An 8,984-nucleotide genomic window follows, 5' to 3' on the forward strand; every position below is an offset into this window, starting at 1 on the left:
GCCGCTGAGCGCGGGGCTGGACCAGAGAGACGCTCGGGAACCACCTCCGCCCTTCCCCCACTCCCAGCTTGCAGCGCCCCCTCACCCAGCCCCGACTCCTCTGGCTTTAAGTCCCCTCATTCTGAAAGTTCAGTAACTTCCCACCTCCCGGGGCTTAGAGCATAGGGTGCCTAGCAACCCCCAGAAAATGGCCACAAGGACATGTGTTCTCTTGATCCTTGCCCACTACTTTCTTGTGAGGGGGTAGCGATGCAGTTGCTGTTGTCCTGCCTTGCCCGAGCGCCTGCTGCCCAGCCGGGTGTCCACTTTGAACAAAGCTCCCGGCGGCCCCACCCACCGGATCCTGAGCACACGACTCCAGGGCCCTCTTGCAAATGCTCTGCCTCCCCTCTGCTCATAGGTGTAGGTGGACGGTGCTGTGCAATTGTTTCTCTTCTCTGTCCCTGGGCACTTGGGCCAGCTACTTCCCTAGGGGTTTTACACCAGCTTTCCCCGCCCAGGCCCAGTCTTAAAACAGCTAGGCATGATGATTTTTTAGAAATGAGTTGGCAGGTTAATAAATAAATCTTAAATCTCTTCGTCTTTCGCTATCTTGAGTCAGCATCTCAAAACATTCTTTTGGTTTGAACGAAACGCTAAATAATGTGAAGGATTTCTCAGGTCCATTTAAAAGCTTGGGGAAGTGTATGAGAGCTGGAGAATTATGTTGGAGATTTTAAAGGGCGCCAGCCTGGAGGGTAAGCTAATGTCTCTCTCCAGCCCTTGACAGAACTGCTTCCCAGCTCTGTCCAACGTGGATGGATGATGGTTTCAAAGAAAGAAATTCCACGTAGGAATTTGAAGTTTTGTTAGGGCAAGGGTGTGTCTCCTATCTTTTTAAAGTCTCCATAGTACAAGATGGTATTGTAATAACAGTAGTGAAATAAAATGCTACCAGCAGTCAATTTAGGGGTGAAGCAACTAAATACGAATATTGCACACAAGTTTTGGTTATTCTAGATTGGTTTTCTTAAGAGCTGAATGGTTTCTATAATATGTACCCCTGCTGGTGGGTTATCTCTAAGTTTCACAGTTATTTTACAAGATAAAGGTTATTAACCCCATTTTCCAGGTGAGGGAGCTGAGGCTCAAGCAAAAATTACACTTCAAAGCAAGGATTTGCACCAGGATTAAAAGGCTGCTAACACTATATATTCCATTGTCTTGTCTTCCATTTTTTGCCATTACAATTTAGCTTTCACTGATTTTGTTTTTTGCAAGTACAAACACAATTTAAATGACTATAAACAATTATGTCTTTTGTAATATCGGTGTTAGAAAAGCATGACTGCCTTTCTGCAAAGGATACTTCTGATTTTTGCTTTATAAGATTATACTGTATACTGTAAATTGTGTGATATATCCAAACCTTGACAAGTGACAGATATCCAATTCAGACTGTCCTACTATAGAAGAATTTAAACAGATGGTGGCCATATCAAGACAGGTTTTCATACTGAACAGATTTTTTAAAAACTATACCTTTATAGGGAAATCACTATAGTAGTTGCTACAATCTCCTTTTTTGGAAGGCATATACTGATAGAATATATGTTACAAACAAACTACTGAATTGGGCGTTGTAGTCAATCATAGATAAGGTTTGTTGTGATCAAAAATATCAGGAAAAGCATACATTTTTGTTTCATACTTAATCTGCGTGGGTATAAAACCTGAGACTGAAAATATCAAGAAGTAACTGGGAGTATTTTATGAAACGTTCCATAACAATAACGTCCATTTCCATAATATTTACATTTGTAACATGTTTTCATACCCTTTATCACACTTACTTAAAGGGGAAATTATCTAAAAGTAGTCTCCTTGGCTCCATTTTTTGAAGGGAGGACACTGAAGCTCCTGGAGATTAAACGACCTGCTCAAAGCTATATGCCTAATAATTACAGAAGCTGGTCTACAAGCCAGGTTCACTGACTCCAAATAAAGAATTTTTTTTTTTTTTACCATGTCAGATAAAAAAATCTCAAATGAATACTTCTTAGAACTTGTTTTATTTTTTGATGTGTATTTTTACTAAGTATGACCAGATTTTACTAAAGGTTTATTACTGATGAATAAAACATTTCAATTACGAGACGTCCCTTGGTAGTCTGCATTATTTCCTCCTTAGTTACTCTCACACTATGTGAGGCCATATTAAAACACTGACCCAAGAAACTGCTCCATTCTTTGTTATCAAGAAGTAAGTCCAGCAGCTTACAACAACATTATTTTTTTAAGACTTTGATTTTTAAAGCAGTTTTAGGTTCACAGCAAAATTTAGAGGAAAGTGCAGAGATTTCTCTTTAGCACAGCATAATGTTCTGTTGTCTGGATATACCGCAATTTATTTATCCCTTCACTTACTGAAGGTCACCTTGGTTGATTTCCAATTTGGATAACAATGAATAAAGATGCTATAAACATCATGTGCAGGTTTTTGTATGGACATAAGCTATTAACTCCTTTACGCAAGTATCAAGGAGTACTAGTGAGCATTACTTTTTAAAATACATATGTTAATTATGAGATTATTTCTGGAGAAAATTTAATAAATTAATGCCATTAGAACAAAGTTAAAGTAGTTCTGATTTAACATGTTTCCTGAAAGAACATGTAAGCCTTAATATAATACATTACTGTCTGAGACAGGTCTTTTGTTCTATATATAGTATTTTCTTTAGCCATGTAGTTATTATTGATTACTTTGATTAGTTATAAAGTAACAATGTGGATTTTTTCGATGTTATGTTACATCATTAACAAAGTGAATTTATCTATGTATGAACTTATTTCAGAATAACAGCTCTTATTTTTTGAGTGCCTGCTATAGATGTTCTAACCACTGTTTTGGTCCAGCATCACAGGCATCACATCATTTGTTTCTCATAAAAGTCCTGCAAAATAAACACAACCTTCTCCATGTTACAGATGAGGAGACAAAGACCCAGGAAGACTAACCTGCCCACGAGACACAGCTATCAAGAGGCAACATTATGGCTGAACCTCGGGGTGGCTCAACTCTCAATGCCTTTACACACCACCAACCTGCCTGGCCTTGCCAAGGCCCCTTGCATCTCTGTTGGGCTGAGAGCTCCACAGTGACCTGGAAAGAAGCTGGTAAGTACTGGGAAAGTCGACTAGCCCCCAGGATGAGACCCTAGTAGAGTGAATTTATACTGTTAATGCAGGGGTTCTCATTTTATTCAGAAAAGGACAACCAAATCAGATGGCACTGGGATATTTCTGAGAGTTAGCAACTTTGGCTCTAGTGCCAGCTCAGTTGACAACCAACCAACAATGGGGATTTAAACCGCTTTGCCTAATTGAATGTGTCAAGTTGCTACGGTTTAATCACAAAGTTGGGTTTTGCAATGAGCACTAGACAGATCCATCATCTGAATACATCTGATTGGCTGTGTCACAAAGAGTTAGCCAATGTCTATACTGAGAAAAAAATAAAGGGGATGGTGGACATGATTAACTGGATACTCAGTACAACTAAAAGTTTCTGGTAGGAAAAAAAATCTGAATTATTTTAACTCCTAGTGTAAATGGATTAAGTCAGTCAATTACTTAAATTGTCACTTCATTTGGCCTCCATACCCAAAGTCTTTGAACTGTGAATTAATACTTCAAAATCTGCCTGAGAGTCTAAATTCCACTCTGACTGTCTTGGACCATCTTTTATGTATGTATCACAGCATCCAGTATAAAGTATGTCTAACGCAATAGTAAAAAAGGAAATATCTGATGAGAAGGTAAGATACACCATAATTCTCACTCATTCTTAAATTCTTAAAACTGAAATTTAACTTTAAATCAAGTGATGTGAGAATCATGTGTATTTACTGTATTTGGGTGCCCATTGAAGAATGGATGTTGAACGTGTGGTTTCTTATATTTTTGTTCCACCCCAGTAGTGGTCATGGCTTTCTTTTACTTTTTGTTCCTTTTAGGAACCCATTGCTGCTATTGAAAGCAACTGTGTGGAATTAGTAAATGTCATAAAACTATTTGGACACCTCTGACATTCCCCATTTGTTCACTTGTGCAAAAGAGGAATTTACTGACTCCATAGATGGTCAGTATTCCTGACAATTGGAAGAATTTTTTTTCTGCAGTAAATCATTTAAACAAATACAAGCCAATGTGTACCGTCTCAATGCTTGTCCAACTTCACTGTTAATAGCTTCTGTACATTACACAATACCTCTTAAAGGCAGAATGTAACATATTCAGTTCCCAACAGTGAAATTAAGAAAGCTGAGAGTTAATTTTTATGCTAGTTGCTAGAGCTTTCATTGATCTTAGGTTTTCTAGGCCAACAATATTTTTCTCCCTCCCCATTATGTGGTTCTAGTTCTTTGCCCTTGTTTTGATGATGTTATTTTTCTGGTCTTTGTTTTGTTTTTGCTAATGGATTTGTTAAATGTAGGCAGAGCATAAATAATAGATGAAGAATTAGTTAACCTGTCAGAACCAAGACTGCCTGTCAACATGTCAACCTGACAGATTGGTTTCAAGTTATAAAAACTATTAAATTGATATATAGGGCTGAACAGGGCACATTAAATACCTTCTATTTTCCTCTCCTAACATTTCTATTCTAATTATGCCCAAGCCACTCCTATTCTTTCTGAAAGCATTCGTTTTAGTAATTGATGTGTTCTAGGCCATGGAGACACAAGATAAACAAAACAAGATTAAAAATTATTTAAGCTTGTTCTGGTTGGAGAAGCAGATGGATGCATCTTGTAACAACGTAACTGCTGGTGCAGGGGAAACCACTTGGGGTAGAGGGTGAGCTGGGGGACGGTGCGGCAGAAAATGACCCGAACAGGTATAAGATTCTAAAAAGAAAACGTAGTTACACGTTTAGAGGATCTTAGCAAAGAAACAAAGTTCAGCTTTGCTAAATTGAACTCATAATTTCAACTTGACAACCAAATACTGAGTTTCTAGTATATACTTAGAGTCTAATAAGCACCATAGAGATTTAAAATTCTGAGAAACCATAAACCCTGATGTAAATGAATTTGCAAGCTTAAAAGTAGACAAGTTCTAATGAAACCACAAACAACATGAAATTATGATCAAATGTCAAGAAAATAAATGTTAAATCAATAGTTCCCAAATGAGGCAGTATGTCATGCTGTTGAAAAATACACATTCCCAGAATTTTGGGTATGTAAACAGGTTTGGAAAGGCAGATCCAAGTGGCTGGCAAATCCAAGTCAGTAGGTTGTGGGCAGGAAGCTGGTCCTTACAGTTGTTCAACAGAGTTAAACATAAAAATTTAAAAAGCCTTTTTTAGAAGAGATACTAATTTATTTGCTGCAGCTAAGGTGCATACTCAGTGCACATTTTGAATCTGATACTCACCTGGGAGTAGGGTTATAAGTTTGTAGTATTCCCAGCTTCAAAATGATGATGCAAACTCGGCAGGACTCAGTCTCTTTATTAGGAGTGGACATGTGAGAAATGTGTTATAGTTAATATCATAGTAACAGGTGCATGCAATTTCCTCCTTTTTAATCCTGGCAGTCAGTTTTACTACTATAGATTTATTTAGTTTACTACCATAGATTTATAAACTACTATAGATTTATTTATTTTAGTTCTTATACTTATTTATTTTACTACTATAGATTTATAAACTATAATTCCAATACAATGAACCATCAGTGTACTTCGAGAATTCCAAATGACTGTGTGACTAGAATTTTATTGACATAAAAAAATGAATTATTGAAAACTATCGCTAAACCCTCCAGTTCCCCCTCAATATGTACACTCCCTAAAGTTTTGACAGAGACCCTCACAGCCAATGTATGCACTATAAAGGAAAAGCAATCAAGACTTCTGAGTTCTCCAAGAAGGAGGCTCCCTGACTTACACTTATTGGCACTCACAGTGGTACCTGTGATAGACGAGGGATGCACTAAGTGCCAGCAATGGAACCATAGTGCCAGAAGGACAGGTGAGCCCAAAGCGCCCCTTAGTGTGCAGGAGAGACAATAGGACTCACCCATCTCCAGACCAGGATCTTGGATGGAAAGGGTGGGGGAGAATAGGAAACAAGTTAACAAAAGCAGGTATCAGCAGCTAGGTAAGAGCCTGCCTAGCAAATGCAGGTGAAAACCCTGGTTTATGTATAAGTGGGTCTAATACACTGAATGTAAATAGTCATGAATCAGTTTAGCAAAAGATATCATTGCAACAAGCCAATTAAAGTTGCAAAGAATCATGGTTTCCATTTACAATTTTACTGGGGGAATAAAATGGTATGTGATTTATATGAATGGTCTTTATGATTCTCCCCGTCACACTCCTCATATGTGAGCAGAGACAGAGCCCGGCCTGAGACATCACTTTCCACACTCTCTCTTTCCTGAGAGATCCTTGCCCCAGGTTCTTAACGTGTAGGGTTCTACTGTAATCAGTTCATTAAATGAGCAGAAAGCATCTGTGTGCTTTCTTCGTTAACCTCAGGCTGTGGACCTGTCCTCTCCCTGCTCGTGGAGGAAACTTCTGGCATGTTTCACAGTTTACTTTTATAATTTTAAGAAGATTCAGTCTAAGAATCACATAATTCCAAATTTTCAGGCAGCTGAAAGGTCCTCCCCTCGCCTTGGGAACCTGCAGTGGGGGAGGGAGGTTCCGTGTACCCTACCACTTGCCAGCTGCTGCTTGGGGCCCCTCCAGTTCCAGTGTAGGATAAGTAGTGTTGCAGGTTGGGTTCCCCAGCAGGCAGACTCTGAGACTGAGGTTAATATCTAGGAATGCTTTGGGAATCAACACCTGTAGAACAGATGGGACAATGGGAGAAGCTGATCAACCCCATCAAAGCCTTCAGATAATCCCTTGTGCCCTGGAGTTGGGGTGGCCCTCCAGAATTGGCCTCAGTTGGATTGAGGAGCTGGGAATTCATTTGTTCAGTTGATCAGTCATTGGATGGGCTGCTCCCCTGGAAAGAGCTGTGACTTTTGGCAAGGCAGTTTTCTTCCACTGAGGCCATCCCCAAAGAAAGCTGACAGCTGAGGGGCTCTTTAGGGCAGCACTCCTAAAAACTGGGGATTAAGCCTTTCTTTTCTGAGGAGGGACCACCAAGACACACCACAACATCCCCCACAGGGAATGAGGTCTATCTTATATATTTTCTCAGATGTACCAGAGCCAAGTTTCTTGTTCCTGCCTCCCCCTCTGGGAATAGCCAGTTCTGGGAGGGTCTGGCAGTTACTGATATGAATGTTGCCCATCCAGCCAAAGGGCCAGTTCATCCGGATAAACACTATCTACTGTTCTTGCTTGGGACCATCAGCCCAAGGTTTTCTAAGTCTGGCAACGTCTGTCATGTCATCCTGATATGACTTAGCTACTTCTTCACTTCATTTGCTGATGTGGGCAAAACAGACTGAACAAAGAGGGGATTCTCTGAACCCCTGATCAAGAATTTTTTTAACCCTAAGCTAATCATCACTTCATAACACAGATAGAACAACAGACATCATGTTATATCTCCCCTGCTCGAGAGAATGAGATCAAACAGAAAACCTCATCTCATGTCTCCCCTGCTCAGGAGAATGAGACCCAGAAAGCAACACCATCTCATGTCTCCCCTGCTCGGGAGAATGGGACCAAAGGGGGAATTTATTCAACCCCTGATCACAGCACAGAAATCACCTCACATACAGGAACAAATAAAAGCTAATAGACAAAAGCTCACATCAACCAATGAAGACAAATTTTCCTCAACATCTACCCTACATCACTGCAGCTCCCAAGTAGGCTTCTTGATTAGAGATTTCAAAGGCAATCAGTGCCAGAAAACCATCCACTTCTAGCCCAGGAGGTCAGACATCCTGGTCCCTCAACTCTGAAAGTGCAGACCTCTTCAGTGTAGCCCTGACTGTGTTCTTCAAGAGGAAGACATGAGTTTCCATCTCTATACTTTCCCAGGAAGGGATTGGGTACTAGATCTAGCGATTCCAAGCTCTAGGGATCACCCCTCAAGTTCCCCAAACTGGTTCTCTGGAAGATCCCTCTTGGCTTGAGGTGGCTGGAGAAAACATTCTTTCCCCTGATAAATCCTCACCACCTAGCCTCTAACCTGTCAATGAATTTTCTGCGTTTTCTGGTCCAGTTTAGAAGTAGATGACTGGCTAATCTGGGGAAATTGTTTCTGAAACAGGTTGTTGCAAGGCTGGTCAATGATCTCAGGAGTACTTGGTATCCATGGCACTGTTCCCAATCAATGTCTTTGTGGACATTCTAGAGAGCATGGCAACCCTCAGGGTGGAGTCTCATTGGACTGCCTCTCACTTGTCTGTACCCATAGGCCTGGAAACCCCCTTTGATTCTAATGCAAGGACTATCTATAGGTTACCCATAGGAAGGAAGGAAGGAAGGAAGGAAGGAAGGAAGGAAGGAGGGAGGGAGGGAGGGAGGGAGGGAGGGAGGGAGGGAGGGAGGGAGGGAAGGAAGGAAACAAAGAAGGAAGGAAGGGAAGGGGGAGGGAGGGAGGAAAGAAGGAAGGAAGTGGTGTGTAAGCAGGGGAACTATATCAATAGGCAGATTTTCTCCCAAATTCTCTCTCTGCCAACACTGATATTATATGTCATGTCCAACAGGATCTCACCAAAATAGTGGCTGATAAGGCATGACCCAAATATCCCATGCTGAATGTATTCCATCTATACCATGTCATCCTTTATTTGATTAGAATAGACCTCAGCTGTCAAAGTCTGTCCCAAATTGCCCGTTTGCTTAAAGCACAGTTCTGACAGAAGTTCCTGCAAACATCACACTTCAGCCAAGGACTGGCCTTGAGTGTTGAGTTTGGGAATTAATCCCCATCTAATCTTTATTTTACGTATCTCAAATAGTTTCACATTTTTATGACCCATAACTCAATACAGAAAAAAAAAATATGTGTCAGTGTC

Source organism: Rhinolophus sinicus, chromosome 6 (genome assembly GCF_057876585.1).
Source record: "Rhinolophus sinicus isolate RSI-liver-muscle chromosome 6, RSI-T2T, whole genome shotgun sequence".
NCBI lineage: Eukaryota > Metazoa > Chordata > Mammalia > Chiroptera > Rhinolophidae > Rhinolophus > Rhinolophus sinicus.